Here is an 18138-nt window from a genome sequence, read left to right on the forward strand (position 1 = left end):
GTCTCTAAAACCTCACAGGGAACCTCTTTCAAGGTAGCCTAGTCTATCTACATTGGCAGGGAATTAGCACATGCAAGACAGGTGTCTGCAAATTTTCTAGACCTCACAGTTTACTCTTTAAAAAGACAATGACTCATTCCTAATTATGTTTTCTCTTGAAGAAAGAACTGTCTCCCTGGATTTAAATCACACCTATCAATGTGCTAGTTAATCTTTGGATGGAATCTGGAAAATTGGAACACAACAAAAGCGAGATTTCTTTGTGCCTTAAGATAAGTCTCTAAGTCAGTTTGTATAGATAACTTTCATTTTAGATAAATTTGATGGGCAGAATTGCCTGCTTTTGGAATTAAGAAACTAGGATCTGAGAACTCTGCAGATGTCATAAAGTGAACTCAAAGGCCTGTAGAAATGCTGGGTTTTGGCTTCCCTGGCGGCTCAGAGGGTAAAGTATCTGCCTACAATGCAGGAGACCTGGGTTTGATCCCTGGGTTGGGAAGATGATCCCCCGGAGAAGGAAATGGCAACCCACTCCAGTACTCTTGCCTGGAAAATCCCATGGACTGAGAAGCCTGGTAGGCTACAGTCCATGGGGTCACAAAGAGTCAGATACAACTGAGCGACTTCACTATCGAAGATAAAATAACTGCATTTCTACTTCTTTAAAAGTTCCATCACACTTGCTCTTTTTTCCTTGAACACATGGTGGTCTGCTCTGACTCAGGGCCATTGCACACAATGCTCCTTCTGTCTACTTAACTCGCCTCCCCATCTCTCTATTGTTTTCCTTAGGAAAGTCATCATTCACCTTCCAGACTAGATCAGGTCCTCCTTCAGATGCTTTCATGATTCCATGTGCTTTCCCTTCATAACACTTGAACAAAATTTATAATTATGTATCTTTGTTGTAATTTAATAACCATAATGTCAGCTAATAATAGGAAATAATTATTTTACAATCTACTTTACTGGTTTCTAGAGAGGCAAACTGCATTACCATTCAACTCTTGCAGAACCACCGAAATAGGCACTCCATTCTACTCTTCTGGTATATAAACTCACCTGATGTAACCATTTTGTTAAAAGTTTTGGCAGCAGGTAGAAGGTGTACTGATAGATGGTAGAACAGAATCCTAAATTAAAAGACGCAAGAGACAAAAGACACTCATGATATTAGCATTTCAAAGTTGGAAAGCAAACAAATATTCACAAAGGAAAAGTATAAAAAACACCTTAGATGACATTCCCTTGAAATATCTCAAAATCCAGAATGGTTTTCTAGTGATATCCATTAAGTCCTCCTAATTACCTTATGAAAGTTACACTGCAAACATGTAAAAGACAGTTATGAAAAATAAAAATTGTCAGCAAAATACGTGAGACTAAAGAGTATTGACAGAAAAAAATAACAAGACACACTTACATTTACTAAGCAGTTATGATACACTAGGCTCTGAGCTAGACACTTTTAACAAATTTTATTTTCATTGCACCCTCTGATATATTTGGCATAGTCAATAAAGCAGAAGTAGGCGTTTTTCTGGAACTCGCTTGCTTTTTTGGTGATCCAGTGGATGCTGGCAATTTGATTTCTGGTTCCTCTGTCTTTACTAAATCCAGCTTGAACATCTGGAAGTTCTCAGTTCACATACTGTTGAAGCCTGACTTGGAGAATTTTGAGCACTACTTTACTAGTGTGTGAGATGAGTGCAACTGTGCAGTAGTTTAAGCATTCTTTGGCATTGCCTTTCTTTGGGACTGGGTTGAAAATTGACCTTTTCCAGTCCTGTGGCCACTGGTGAGTCTTCCAAATTTGCTGGCATATTGAGTGTAGCACTTTACCACCATCATCTTTTAGGATTTGAAACAGCTCAACTGGAATTCTATCACCTCCACTAGCTTTGTTCATAGTGATGCTTCCTAAGGCCCACTTGCATTCAGACTCCAGGATGTCAGGCTCTAGGTGAGTGATCACACCATCATGATTATCTGGGCTGTGAAGATCTTTTTTGTACAGTTCTTCTGTGTATCCTTTCCACCTCTTATCTTGTGCTTTTGTTAGGTCCATAACACTTATGTTCTTTATTGTGCCCATCTTTGCATGAAATGTTCCCTTGTTATCTCTAATTTTCTTTAAGAGATGTTTATTCTTTCCCATTCTATTGTTTTCCTCTGTTTCTTTCTTTTTTAAAAAAATATTTATTTTAATTGGAGGCTAATTACTTTATAATATTGTAGTGGTTTTTGCCATACATTGACATGAACCAGCCATGGGTGTACATGTGTTCCCCATCCTGAACCCCCCTCCCACCTCCCTCCCCATACCATCCTCTGGGTCATCTCAGTGCACCAGCCCTGAGCACCCTATCTCATGCATCGAACCTGGACTGGCAATCTGTTTCACATATGATAATATACATGTTTCAATGCTGTTCTCTCAGATCATCCCACCCTCGCCTTCTCCCACAGAGTCCTAAAGACTGTTCTATACATATGTGTCTCTTTTGCTGTCTCGCATACAGGGTTATCATTACTATCTTTCTAAATTCCATATATATGTGTTAGTATACTAATTGGTGTTTTTCTTTCTAACTTACTTCACTCTGTATAATAGGCTCTAGTTCCATCCACCTCATTAGGACTGATTCAAATGTATTATTTTTAATGGTTGAGTAATACTCCATTGTATATATGTACCACAGCTTTCTTATCCATTCATCTGCTGACGGACATCCAGGTTGCATCCATATCCTGGCTATTATTAACAATGCTGCGATAAACATTGGGGTACATGTGTCTCTTTCAATTCTGGTTCCCTTGGTGTGTATGCCCAGCAGTGGGATTGCTGGATGATATGGCAGTTCTATTTCCAGTTTTATAAGGAATCTCCACACAGTTCTCCATAGCCACTGTACTAGTTTGCATTCCCACCAACAGTGTAAGAGGGTTCCCTTTTCTCCATACCCTCTCCAGCATTTATTGTTTGTAGACTTTTGGACAGCAGCCATTCTGACTGGTGTGAGATGGTACCTCATTGTGGTTTTGATTTGCCTTTCTCTGATAATGAATGATGTTGAGCATCTTTTCATGTGTTTATTAACCATCTGTATGTCTACTTTGGAGAAATGTCTGTTTAGCTCTTTGGCCCATTTTTTGATTGGGTCATTTATTTTTCTGGAATTGAGATGCAGGAGTTGCTTGTATATTTTTGAGATTAATTCTTTGTCAGTTGCTTTGTTTGCTATTATTTTCTCCCATTCTGAAGGATGTATTTTCACTTTGCTTATAGTTTCCTTCATTGTGAAAAAGCTTTTAAGTTAAATTAGGTCCTATTTGTTTATTTTTGCTTTTATTTCCATTATTCTGGGAGGTGGGTCATAGAGGATCCTGCTGTGATTTATGTTGGAGAGTGTTTTGCCTATGTTTTCCTCTTGGAGTTTTATAGTTTCTGGTCTTACATTTAGATCTTTAATCCATTTTGAGTTTGTTTTTGTGTATGTTGTTAGAAAGTGTTCTAGTTTCATTCTTTTACAAGTGGTTGATCAGTTTTCCCAGCACCACTTGTTAAAGAGATTGTCTTTTCTCAATTGTATATTCTTGCCTCCTTTGTCAAAGATAAGGTGTCCATAAGTCCATGGATTTATCTCTGGGCTTTCTATTTTGGTCCATTGATCTATATTTCTGTCTTGGTGCCAGTTACCATACTGTCTTGATGACTGCAGCTTTGTAGTATAGCCTGAAGTCAGGCAGGTTGATTCCTTCAGTTCCATTGTTCTTTCTCTAGATTGCTTTGGCTATTTGAGGTTTTCTGTATTTCCATACAAATTGTGAAATTATTTGTTCTAGTTCTGTGAAAAATACTGTTGGTAGCTTGATAGGGATTGAACTGAATCTATAGATTGCTTTCGGTAGTATACTCATTTTCACTATATCGAGTCTTCTAATCCATGAAAATGGTATATTTCTCCATCTATTTCTGTCCTCTTTGATTTCTTTCATCAGTGTTTTATAGTTTTCTATATATAGGTCTTTTGTTTCTTTAGGTAGATATATTCCTTAGTATTTCATTCTTTTCCTTGTAGTGGTGAATGGAATTGTTTCCTTAATTTCTCTGTTTTCTCATTGTTAGTGTATAGGAATGCAAGGTATTTCTGTGTGTGAATTTTATATCCTGCAACTTCACTATATTCACTGATTAGCTCTAGTAATTTTCTGTCAGACGCTTTATGGTTTTCTATGTAGAGATTCATATCATCTGCAAACAGTGAGAGTTTTACTTCTTTTCCAATCTGGATTCCTATTATTTCTTTTTCTGCTCTGACTTCTGGGGCCAAAACTTCCAAAACTATGTTGAATAGTAGTGGTAAGAGTGGGCACCCTTGCCTTGTTCCTAACTTTAGGGGACATGCTTTCCATTTTTCACCATTGAGTATAATGTTTGCTGTGGGTTTGTCATATATAGCTTTTATTATGTTGAGGTATGTTCCTTCTATGCCTGCTTTCTGGAGGGTTTTTTATCATAAATGGTTGTTGAATTTTGTCAAAGGCTTTCTCTGCATTTATTGAGAGAATCATATGTTTTTTTTTTAATCTTTCAATTTGTTAATGTGGTGTGTTATATTGCTTGATTTGTGGATATTAAAGAATGCTTGCATTCCTGGGATAAAGCCCACTTGGTCATGATGTACAATCTTTTTAATATACTGTTGGATCCTATTCACTAGAATTTTTAGGATTTTTGCATCTATGTTCATCAGTGATATTGGCCTGTAGTTTTCTCTTTTTGTGGCATCTTTGTCAGGTTTTGGTATTAGGGTGATGGTGGCCTCAAAGAATGAGTTTGGAAGTTTACATTCTTCTGCAATCTTCTGGAAGAGTTTGAGTAGAATAGGTATTAGCTGTTCTCTAAATTTTTGGTAGAATTCAGCTGTGAAGCCATCTGGTCCTGGGCTTTTGTTTGCTGGAAGATTTCTGATTACAGTTTTGATTTATGTGCTTGATATGGGTCTGTTAAGACTTTCTATTTCTTCCTGGTTCAGTTTTAGAAAGTTGTACTTTTCTAAGAATTTGTCCATTTCTTCCAAGTTGTCCATTTTATTGGCATATAGTTGCTGATAGTAGTTCTCTTATGATCCTTTGTATTTCTGTGTTGTCTGTTGTGATTTCTCCATTTTCATTTCTAATTATGTTGATTTGATTTTTCTCCATTTGTTTCTTGATGAGTCTGGCTAATGGCTTGTCAAATTGATTTATCTGAGAAGATAATTAAAATTGACAAGCCATTACCAAGCCTCTATTTCTTTCAGTTGATCACTGAGGAAGGCTTTCTTATCTCTCCTTGCTATTCTTTGGAACTCTGCATTTAAATGGGTATCAGTTCAGCTCAGTCGCTCAGTCATGTCCGACTCTTTGCGACCCCATGAATCGCAGCACGCCAGGCCTCCCTGTCCATCACCATCTCCAAGAGTTCACTCAGACTCATGTCTGTCGAGTCCGTGATGCCATCCAGCCATCTCATCCTGGGTAGTCCCCTTCTCGTCCTGCCCCCAATCCCTCCCAGCATCAGTCTTTTCCAATGAGTCAACTCTTCGCATGAGGTGGCCAAAGTACTGGAGCTTCAGCTTTAGCATCATTCCTTCCAAAGAAATCCCAGGATTGATCTCCTTCAGAATGGACTGGTTGGATCTCCTTGCAGTCCAAGGGACTCTCAAGAGTCTTCTCCAACATCACAGTTCAAAAGCATCAATTCTTCAGCGCTCAGCCTTCTTCACAGTCTGACTCTCACATCCATACATGACCACAGGAAAAACCATAACCTTAACTAGATGGACCTTTGTTGGCAAAGTAATGTCTCTGCTTTTGAATATACTGTCTAGGTTGGTCATAACTTTTCTTCCAAGGAGTAAGCGTCTTTTAATTTCATGGCCGCAATCAAACCATCTGCAGTGATTTTGGAGCCCCCCAAAATAAAGTCTGACACTGTTTCTACTGTTTCCCCATCTATTTCCCGTGAAGAGATGGGACCAGATGCCATGATCTTCGTTTTCTAAATGTTGAGCTTTATGCCAACTTTTTCACTCTCTTCTTTCACTTTCATCAAGAGGCTTTTTATTTCCTCTTCACTTTCTGCCCTAAGGGTGGTGTCATCTGCATATCTGAGGTTATTGATATTTCTTCCAGCAATCTTGATTCCAGCTTGTGTTTCTTCCAGTCCAGAGTTTCTCATGATGTACTCTGCATATCAGTTAAATAAGCAGGGTGACAATATAAATGGGTATATCATTCCTTTTCTCCTTTGCCTTTTGTTTCTCTTCTATTCACAGCTATTTGTAAGGCCTTCTCAGACAACCATTTTGCCTTTTTGCATTTCTTTTCCTTGTGAATGGTCTTGATCCCCTGCCTCCTGTACAATGTCACAAACCTCTGTACATAGTTCTTCAGGCAGTCTGTGTATCAAATCTTTGTGTGTGTGTTTTTGTGTGTGTGTGTGTATCAGATCTAATCCCTTGAATCTATTTGTCACTTCCACTGTATAATCGTAACGGATTTGATTTAGGTTATACCTGAATGGCTAGTGGTTTTCCCTACTTTTTTCAATTTAAGTCTGAATTCAGCAATAAGGAACTCATGATCTGAGCCACAGTCAGCTCCCAGTCTTGTTTTTGCTGACTGCATAGAACTTCTCCATCTTTGGCTGTAAAGAATATAATCAATCTGAATTTGGTATTAACCATCTGGTGATGTCCAGGTGTAGAGTCTTCTCTGGTGTTTTTGGAAGACGGTATTTGCTATGACCAGTGTGTTCTCTTGGCAAAATTCTATTAGCCTTTGCCCCTATAATGAAAAGGACATCTTCTTTGGGTATTAGTTCTAGAAGGTCTTGTAGGTCTTCATAGAATTATTCAACTTCTTCAGCATTACTGGTTAGGGCATAGACTTGGATTTCTGTGATATTGAATGGTTTGCCTTGGAAACAAACAGAGATCATTCTTTCGTTTTTGAGATTGTATCCAAGTACTGCATTTCAGACTACTTCTGCTTTATTGACTATGCCAAAGCCTTTGACTGTGTGGACCACAACCAACTCTGGAAAATTCTTAAAGAGATGGAAATATCAGACCACCTCACATACCTCTTGAGAAATCTGTATGCAGGTCAGGAAGCAACAGTTAGAACTGGACAGAGAACAACAGCCTAGTTCCAAATAGGGAAAGGAGTATGTCAAGGCTGTATTTGTCACCCCACTTATTTAACTTATATGCAGAGTACACCATGAGAAACGCTGGGCTGGAAGAAGGACAAGCTGGAATCAAGACTGCAGGGAGAAATATCAATAACCTCAGATATGTAGATGACACCACCCTTATGGCAGAAAGTAAAGAAAAACTTAAGAGCCTCTTGATGTAAGTGAAAGGAGAGTGAAAATGTTGGCTTAAAACTCCACATTCAGAAAACTAAGATCATGGCATCTGGGCCCATGACTTCATGGCAAATAGATGAAGAAACACTGGAAACAGTGACAGACTGTATTTTTAGGGGCTCCAAAATCACTGCAGATGGTGATTGCAGCCATGAAATTAAAAGACGCTTACTGCTTGGGGAAAAAAAGCTATGACCAACCTAGACAACACATTAAAAAGCAGAAACATTACTTTGCCAACAAAAGTCTGTCTGACAGTCAAAGCTTTGTTTTTACCAGTAGTCATGTATGGAGAGAAAGTTGGACTATAAAAAAAGTTGGGCACTGAAAAATTGATGCTTTAGAACTGTGGTGTTGGAGAAGACTCCTGAGAGTCCCTTGGACTGCAAGAAGATCCAACCAGTCCATCCTAAAGGAAATCAGTCCTGAATATTCATTGGAAGAACTGATGGTGAAGCTGAAACTTCAATACTTTGGTCACCTGATGCGAGGAAATGACTCATTTGAAAAGACCCTGATGCTGGGAAAGACTGAAGGCAGGAGGAGAAGAGGACAATAAGAAGAATGAGATGGTTGGATGGCATCACTGACACAATGGACATGAAGTTGAGTAAACTCCGTGAGGTGGTGATGGACAGGGAGGCCTGGCGTGCTACAGTCATGGCGTCGCAAAAGTCAGACACAACTGAGCGACTGAACTGAACTATAATATATTTGAGGGCTTCCCTGGTGGATCAGATGGTAAAGAATCTGCCTGTAATACACGAGACCTAGGTTTGATCCCGAGGTTGGGAAGATCCACTGGAGAAGGGCATGGCAACCCACTCCAGTATTCTTGCCTGGAGAATTCCAAGAACAGAGGAGCCTGGTGGGCTACAGTCCATGGAGTCACAAAGAGTCAGACCCAACCGAGCAACTCGCACTTTCACTTTTCCCTATAACATATTTACTCAACAAATATTTATCAGTGCTTGCAATGCATCTAGCCACTATGCTTAGAACAAGACAGACAAGATACCTACCTACATAAAGCATGCAGTCTAGCAGGGAAGACATATGTTAAACAGTCTCTTAATGTTTATTGCATAACTGAGGGTAGCCAACTCATCCCAATTTGCCTGGAACATTCCTGGTTTTCAGACTGAAAGATCTGCGTCCTCTGAATACTCTCTCAGTTCTGGGCATATGGGAAGATTTGGTCCCAAAGCAACATGAGAAAAGACATATTTAAATATAGTAGCACTATTACAAACAAGTGTAGGGTTATCTGAAGGATGAGTGATTAGCCCTCTTTGACATGAAAAAACAGCTTTACAAAAGTTAATATGCCCATGTCGGTAGGTGGTGAAGTAGGAATCTGCAGCCTAGTTCTTGTGACTCCCAATTACAGGGCTTGATTCCATTCTGAGTCAGTGGAATACCTTCTGAGACTTACATTTGAGGTACAAATCTAGACTTGCACTAATTGATAAAATGCTTCCAAAAGGTTTGGTGGAGGAATATTCATCATTATAAGAAACAAAAGATTTCAGAGCAAATCCTTTGGGTCTGCTGAATGCAACTCTATTCCTATTGGAAATGCATGAAAAAGAAATACCTGCCTATCCTCTGCTATCCCCACCTTTCAGCTGTGGGTGGCTCAGGAACAAACAAAGGAAAGCATTTTTCAGCTTGACTGCAGTCTTTTGTGGGAAACAATTGTGTTTCTTCAAGTGTAAGGAGTAGGGTAGGAGAAGAGGACCGTTAAAAATTGACAGGGCATACCTAAATACCTCCGGACAGTGGAGCAAAATGCCCCTGCAGGAGGTTTAAGTAGACTACACCTGTTTGTTTTGCTTAGAAAGACACAGTTTTCCCTTGGTGTAAACTCAGTGAGGGAAGGATTGTGTCTGGCATTGAGCAGTTCTATTTGGCTGGCATCTTTGATAGGATGACACAAAACCAAGTGATCTAGAAAATTGGCAATGTGGGCAGTAAAAGAGACTGGGTTATGAATTCCCCTGTCACGTTAGCTCCAATGATGGAAGGGTCTTTGATCTGTTTTTGTCACTGCTGTACACAGAACAGTATCCTACACAAATAAGCACTCACTAATATTTGATGGTCAGATGGATGGATGGAGGGAGGGATGGAGGGATGAAGGGATAAATGAATAGATGGATGAGAAGATAATAGTCCTCATTTATAATTGTGAATGTAGTACCTATACTTTACCTACCTGGTCCTTGGCTTTCTCATCTATTAAATGGGAGACTTTAACTGCATGAATTTTATCCTTTCCAATAAAATTCAGAGTTCTGTGCTCCAAGGTCTATACTTCAGGTTAATAATACATCCACAAATAAGATAATTCTCAGACTATCTGTCTGTTTAGTTGCTAAGTCACGTCCAACTCTTTGCGACCCCATGGACTGTAGCCTGCCAGGCTCCTCTGTCCATGGGATTTCCCAGGCAAGAATACTGGAGTGGGTTAACATTTAAGATAATCCTCAGAATCCAGGCACATGTCTAGATGCCCAACTAGAGAAGAACAGTTCAATATATTATGGCATACTCATAAAACAGAAAATAAATTACAACTAACATTGATGTTATATGAGTATATTTATTGACAAAAAAAATGGCTGATGGTATTGTTAATTTTTTAAAGAGTTATAAAATCACATAAGCAGTATAGTGTAATCCAAATATGTATAAATGTGCAGACTTAGAGAGAAACATGAAAAGATTCAAACATATATGCTAGCAGTGCCTATCACTATATAGTGGATTTATGGATGAGTTTATTTACTTTTTTACAATTATTTCCTATCATCTAATTTTTCTTTATGATTATCTTGTTGTCATATAAGGTAAACTGGAATAATGATCTAGCATCTGTTAGATCCTAGATCTACACTAGTGAAGGGCTGTCATGTAAGAGTTAGGACATGAGCTCTGAAATCAGACAGCCTGGTTGAAATCCTGGTTAACCCCTAGCTACCGTGTGACATCAGGTAAGCTACTCAACCTCTCTTAGCTCCACTTTCCTCTTGTATAAAACAAAAAGTAATACCCAACTCACAGACTGGCACTGAAGTTTAAAATAAGTAATCTATGCAAAGTGCCTGGCATATATTATACACTCAGTAAAAGTTATTACTATACTAAATACAAAGATTTTTTTTTTTTAACAAACCTGCCAAATGACAGTCATTATTCTCAGACAGTTTTCAATTTGGTTAAAATAGTAAGACTAACACACAAGAAACAAAAAGCATTACAATAATCTCCCAGAGTTAAAGATGTAGAATAACTAATGCCACTCTCTCCCTGAATCTTTACTTGTGATGAGCTGCCAAGACCAACCTGGTGGGAATTACTTACCTCATCTTCATGCCCACCACCACTCCCTCAGCTCTGGTTTATCTTTTATCTTTTCATTACATTAATCTCCAAAGGGTTTATTGGCTTCAGTTCAGTTCAGTTCAGTCGCTCAGTCGTGTCCGACCATTTGCCACCCCATGAATTGCAGCATGCCAGGCCTCCCTGTCCATTACCAACTCCCGGAGTTCACTCAGACTCACGTCCATCGAGTCAGTGATGCCATCCAGCCATCTCATCCTCTGTCGCCCCCTTCTCCTCCTGCCCCCAATCCCTCCCAGCATCAGAGTCTTTTCCAATGAGTCAACTCTTCACGAGATGTGGCCAAAGTACACTCAGGCCTGATCTCCTTTAGAATGGACTGGTTGGATCTCCTTGCAGTCCAAGGGCTTCATGTCTCTCCAAATTCCCATCTCTCTACACCAGGGGGCCCCAATAGGGGTTCCCAGTTTAGTAGTGTTAGTACCACCTGAGAACTTTCAAAATGCAAATTCTTGGGCTCCACCAAAGAGTTACTCAATCTGAATCTGCAAGGATGGAACCTAGTAACTGTGTTACAGAGTCTTTGCTGGATACAATACTGTCAGATCAGTTTCCCAAAGGATACATACTTCTGTCTCTCTCTACTCTCCAAATCTCTGTACCTATTGAGTAAATGGTGACAGATTTTCTTCTCCTCTTGTTGAAGGTTTTCCCTCTATGATCTTGCCCCAGTCTACTTCTCCAAGCTTATCTTCAGCGACTTTTTGTCCTCACAAAATGCTCTAGAAAACTAAAGCACCTAATTCTCCCTGGACACAATGCATGTTATGATTCTATTCATACGTGTCTACACCTTTACTCATGCTAATTCCTAAAAATGTAATGTAATTTCTTCTTTCATCCCATCTTTATAGATGTTCAAACCCTGGTAAACCTTAAGACCTAGTACCCATCCATAAAACTTTCCCCAGTATACAACCAATCCCCTATAGAGATGATTGTTTTCTCCTCAGGACATCTGAAGCATTCAACTGGCCCAATCATTCCTCATTTCCAAACTTTTCTCCTTCCTTCTTTGGACTCATGATATATTAGCTTGGAGCTGGTGATGGACAGAGAAGCCTGGTGTGCTGCAGTCCACGTGGTCACAAAGAGTCGGGCACAATTGAGCAACTGAACTGAACGGAGGGCTACCATAACAAAGTACCACAAACTGGGAAACTGACAACAACAGAACTGTTTTCTCTCACAATTCTGGGGACTAGAAGTCTAAAATTAAGTTGTTATCTGGGCCATGCCTTTTCTCTCAGTGTCTGGTGTTTCCAGCAATCAGAGTTCCTTGACTCATAGACACACCACTTCAAGCTCAGTCTCAGTAATCAAATGGCATTCCCCCTGGCATTCTGTGCCCATTCTCCTCTTCCTATAAGTCCACCACTCATATTGGATTAGGACCCACTTCATCTTAACTTGATTACACCTGCAAAAACCACATTTATAAATAAGGTCACATTCTTTGAAACGGATCATTGTTAGGATTTATTTCAACATTCTTCCCAATATGTGGAGGAACACAACTCAGCCTACAGTAATGTGCATATATGACATAGTACTCCTAATCCATAGCAAGCTCCTTGAAAGGAGGTTCTTCAGCTCATTGCTATTTTCCTTTCCCTATGCATCCTCCCCAAACCTTTGACCCAATCTCCCCACAGGACCTAGTTCTGAAAAAGAACTCCTTCAGCATATTATAGCGGAGAAGGCAATGGCACCCCACTCCAGTACTCTTGCCTAGATCCCATGGATGGAGGAGCCTGGAAGGCTGCAGTCTATGCAGTCGCTGAGGGTTGGACACGACTGAGTGACTTCACTTTGACTTTTCACTTTCATGCATTGGAGAAGGAAATGGCAACCCAGTCCAGTGTTCTTGCCTGGAGGATCCCAGGGATGGGGGAGCCTGGTGGGCTGCCGTCTATGGGGTCACACAGAGTCGGGCACGACTGAAGCGACTTAGCAGCAGTAGCAGTAGCATATTATAGTTGAATAGATGAAAAACTAAAGACACAAGGGGTAAGGTAACTAAGCACTGGTTACATTAACTAGTGATTAAACGCTAAATTGTATGATGTGGTCTATTCAGTTGTGGGGAGTTGGGAAGTCAGAGAAAGATGTCTATGAGGGATGGAGTGCACACAGGTTTCTTGGAGGCAGAGTGGCTTCTTAATGAATGGACAGAATTTGGAGAAAGAAAGAAAAGAGAGTATAACTTTCCACGTAGGGAAACAGTATGAACAAAAGATTATGGAAATGAGTTTTGTTTTTTTGGTTTTTTTCTGTGTATGTAGAACCAGAGCCCTAGCAAGCAGATCTGGAAGGAAAGGACACTGGGCAGAAAAGGGAAACAATCTACTGCTTGTCTTATTGTTAGCTCACTGATCAATGTTTGATTTTTCCTCTATTTCTACTGCTTATTTATTATTCCTTAGCTGGTTTCTAAATTCCGTTTCTGAGAGAAGATAATTGAGTTGGCAGCCTTATATGCCTGTGGAACCCTGGACTTCATTCTCCTGACAGTAATCATCTTACTGTGCTGGAGGGCAAATGAGAAAGTGAGCATACAGACCAGGTCTGGTTAAGTTACTGTAGTATCTCCAATGCCTGCCATAGAAACAGGCTCAATACATGTACCTTGAATGAATGACAAGATAACTACAAGAATGTCCACATGTATCTATGTACATGCATGTGTGTGTGTATACCTGTGTAAATGTCTTTATCAGTGGTTATCCCATTCCATTAACTACAGCTTCCTGATCACTGGAAAAGAATGATTCAGTTGTTGCCGTGGGTTCCGAGGCAGTGGTAATTGCTTATTTGACTCCATACTTTGTTGCTTAATCCCCAAACTTGTTTATATTATTAGTCCATTAGATGGGACTTACATTCATTTCTGTTTTATAATCAGTTGAATACAGCTTTGTTTGACCAATATTAAATATATCAAACAATACTAATGAAAAATCTGCTTGTATTCAAATTCAAATCAGACAATGAGGTTGAAAATGGTGACCTTAATAAATTAATTCTTAAATTGTGGTGTGAAAAGATTAGAACAGCCTAAAAGCTAAATGAAAAATGTATAATTTTTTCATACTTTCCCCCTGAATTTCCTCCAGCATTCACTCTTATAGTGCATAAAACAAGCAGTCTACATGGTTTGCGATTTTTGTGCTGAATCGTATGTCCTCCTAACAGGTAGCATTAACAATGATGATCTTTCTCTGATAAGCAACAGTAGGTTTGGGACAGCATCATGCTTTATTCTCTTCCTTGGGAAGGAGGATTATTAAATTTTTATCTAGTGATTCAGATGAAATATTAAATCTCTTTCAAGGAAAATCCTTCCTAACTTTCTCAGATCTCATAATATGTGCTACATACATTTTAATGACTTCCCTAGTATCACTGCCTTAAGAAAATAAAAAGGATATTCTGATTGTAGAGCTCACCATCATTATCATCATAGCAAGTGTTTGTTGAAGAATTCCTATATATTAGGCAGAATTTTCCATACTAATTAAGGCAGAGCATTAAGGTTTTTAATTTAACCATTGTGATAATGCTATGAGCTTAAAAGTGTGATTACTATTATTTTATACAGGAAAAAACAGATATGAGAAGATAAAGAACTTTTCTTAGGTCATATAGCTAGTAATTCAAGGAGTCAGATTTTAATTCAGATCTCGATGACTAGAGAACATATGTGCTATTTGCTACATTATCTTATACTCATTTTAACAGAAAAAAAAATGTTTAGCTATAAGAAAATCAACTGATTTAATTTAAAAAATTATAAACCACTGTTCAGGGGCTATTTCTGGGCTGAAGGCACATTCAACCCCAATCACAGCTATCAACAATCATTTAACCTAGAAATTCCATAACGTTCAGAGGAAATTGAAATAAAAATTACTTGTTGTGGTCCTCAAGTTTTTTTACAAGTAGATAGTCAGCTGTACAACTTTTTTTTAACCAAATCTTGCATCTTGACTGATGTATTATACAAAAAAAAAAGCAGTCTTAGCTTTATTTGCTCATTCATTCATTTATTCATTTTAAGCATACTTACTAAGCATACCAAGGTACCTCTCATGTATGAGGCTTTGTGAAGAACATATAACATTTTAAAATGTAACCCCTCCCATTAAGGGGAGAATGAAATAATTATCATGATATCTGCTATTCAACTGTCATTATATCCCAGTAAAATTAGTATCAGACACATAAAAGTCATAGGACAGGAGCCACGCTCTGATTGGCAGCATTCTATTTCATTTGCTGCCCAGGTTGGACAAGTCTTCAGAGAATCTTCCATTCATTCAAAAGTCATTTTTAAAGCCTTTCTTCATACTAAGGTGCTAAAGCTGAAATATATTAAAGCACCTCCCTTTCTAGAAAACTCGGTAACCAACTTGGATTTTAATACTTAATAGAGATAATGTACCAGAAGGAGGGTTTAAACAAGATCACATGGCAATGAATAAGGTTTGCTTTTGATGGAAAGGGCAAATACGCTTTTCTTAAATTTCAAAAATTACACTGCATTTGCTGACCCTGCTTGAAACACCAAAAGGATGTCACCAAAATGCCTTTTTTCATTTGAGAAACTTTATGGGCTCTTTGATAGTAAATAAAACCAGGTATTCAGGAATTATGGGTTAAGCTAAGGGTCTGCAAACTATGCCCCATGGCTAAATATAGCCTGCCCCTTGATTTTACAAATAAACTTTTACTGGAACACAGCCAAATTAATTCCATTGCATAGTGTCTCATTCAAGGGCTTTTTCTGGGCTGAGTGCAGATTCAACCTCATCTTCAATATTCCCATCATGGCCATCAACAGTCATTTAACCCAGAAATTATATAAGATTCAGAAAAAATAAACTGAAGTAAAAATATGTGTCTTTGTGGAAGACGCAAATGGCTAGTACGGACATCACTAAATATTAGAAAAATGCAAATCAAAACTATAATGAGGTACTTACTCACACCATCAGAATGGCCAGCATTAAAAAGTCTACAAATGACAAACGCTGGAGAGGATGTGGAGAAAAGGGAACTCTCCTATACTGCTTGTGGGAATGCAAGTTGGTACAGTCACTATAAAAAACAGTATGGGGATTCTTCAGAAAACTAAAAATAGAACTGCCATATGGTCCAGCAATCCCACTCCTGGGCATGTATCTGGATAAAACTATAATTCAAAAAGATACATGCACCCTAATATTGATAGCACTATTCACAATAGCCAAAACATGGAAAAAAACTACATGTCTATCAACAAATGAATCAATAAAGAAGATGTACATATATACAATGGAATACTACTAAGCCATAACAAATGAAATAATGCCATTGGCAGCAATGGATGCAACTAGAGATTATCATACTAAGTAAGTTAGAAAGAGAACAAATACCATATGATGTCACTTACATGTGGAATCTAAAATATGGCACAAATGGACTTGTTTATGAAACAGAAACAGAATTACTGACATAGAGAACAGACCTGTAGTTGTCAAGGGGTCGTGGGAGAAGGGAGGACTGGGAGTTTGGGGTTTGTAGATGCAAATGATTACACTTAGAATGGATAAACAACAGGGTCCTAATGTATAACATATGGAACAGTATTCAACATCTAGTGATAAACCATAATGGAAAATAACATAAAAAAGAATGTATATTTGTGCATAACTGAGTCACTTTGCTATACAGCAGATATTGGCACAACATTTTAAATCAACTATACTTAATTTTAAAAATTGAAGGAAAAATATTTGTCTTTGTGGCCAGCCCAAAATAAATAATTTTAAAAGTTTATGAGCAAATAAATATTTATCTATATTTTCATATTGGTCAGCAGTACAGTACTTTTTGCATGATAGCAACAGAGCTTTGTCATGGCAGAAACCATATCAGGCAAAGTCTAAAGACTGATATTAACATATATTCACTATTGATACTATGTATAAAATAGGTAATTAATGAGAACCTACTTTATAGCACAGGAAACTCTACACAATGCTCTGTGGTGACCTAAATGGGAAGGAAATCCAAAAAGGAGGGCTTACATATGTAAACATATAGCTAATTCACTTTGCTGTCCAGTAGAATTAACACAATACTGTAAAGCAAGTATACTCCAATAAAAATTAATAAAACCTTTAAAAAATTATTTACTATCTGGCCTTTTAAAAAGTTTTCTAACTGTTGCTCTAAACCATCAGACAAATTCTTCCCAAATAGCCATACTCTGCCTGGACTCTTTAGCAACTGCCCCTTCAGAACAGCTTACTATGGGAATTCCAACAGAATCCATGTGGCTGGGAAAAATTAGGTAATGCTATTCTTGAAATTGGTTACATTTGCAGTTGATATCACTAGGAAGCTAATGATTAAACTCAACTAATTTCATTGAGGTCTTTCTAAGGACAAAGTCCTTCCATAGTTCGGGCTCAAAGAACTCTTTGATATAAAAACGAAGTTTGTATAATCAAAAATGTCTAGATCCACAGAGTGATACACATACATTTGGGATCTTTCCTCTGCCATATCTGAGATTGGTTATTCCTTGTTAGTCTGGGAGCTCAGACTAAATAGTGTACCACTTGTCTCCATCAAGCTCCTTGTTTTAGGATTTCACATATTCCTTTCGCCCAGAACATGTATCTCAAGTCATTTTAATACACTTGTAAGTGTGATTATTAGATTAATATTTGTTCTAAAAAAATCTATAATCTTTATGATAATTGTCACCATGTCAATTTCTTGTTCCTTAACAGATTCCTTGAAAGGACTGATGAAGCTCCAATATTTTGGCCCCCTGATGCTAAGACAAGTCACTGGAAAAGACTCTGATGCTGGGGAAGAGTGAAGGCAAAAGGAGAAGAGAGTGGCAGAGGATGAGATGCTAGAATAGCATCACCAACTCAGGAGACATGAGCTTGAGCAAACTTCAGGAAATAATGAAGGACAGGGAAGCCTGGCATGCTGCAGTCAATGGGGTTGCAAAGAGTCAGACATGATTTGGCAACTGAACAACAACTACAACAACATACTCCTTCCTTAGGAATTCCTTATATTCCGGAAGAACTTATTACAGTGTGGGGCACAGAGGAAATCCTTAACAAACATCTTTTGAGTGATATTGTCTATTTAGCAACAAGTGTTTATTGCTGTTTACCCCACATAATACTAGGTTGCAAATTTCTTTTTGACTCTTCTCAGAGCCCATCAATGGGGACCACATTTATCAGAAATTCAGTGATTCATCTTTGATAAACTCAAAGTCCAATCAAGTTTGATTTAACGAT

General features: G+C 38.4%; 1 long non-coding RNA gene across 1 annotated transcript; it reads left to right on the plus strand.

The window, feature by feature from the left end:
* The first annotated feature begins 1899 nt into the window (after positions 1-1899).
* Positions 1900-16145, plus strand: LOC120864398. Its single transcript, XR_005721187.1, has 3 exons — positions 1900-1910; positions 3747-3750; positions 16059-16145. It is a non-coding gene; the product is annotated as an uncharacterized LOC120864398 (long non-coding RNA).
* The last annotated feature ends 1993 nt before the right edge of the window (positions 16146-18138 follow it).

The sequence above is a fragment of the Oryx dammah genome, unplaced genomic scaffold (assembly GCF_014754425.2).
Source record: "Oryx dammah isolate SB20612 unplaced genomic scaffold, SCBI_Odam_1.1 HiC_scaffold_5, whole genome shotgun sequence".
NCBI lineage: Eukaryota > Metazoa > Chordata > Mammalia > Artiodactyla > Bovidae > Oryx > Oryx dammah.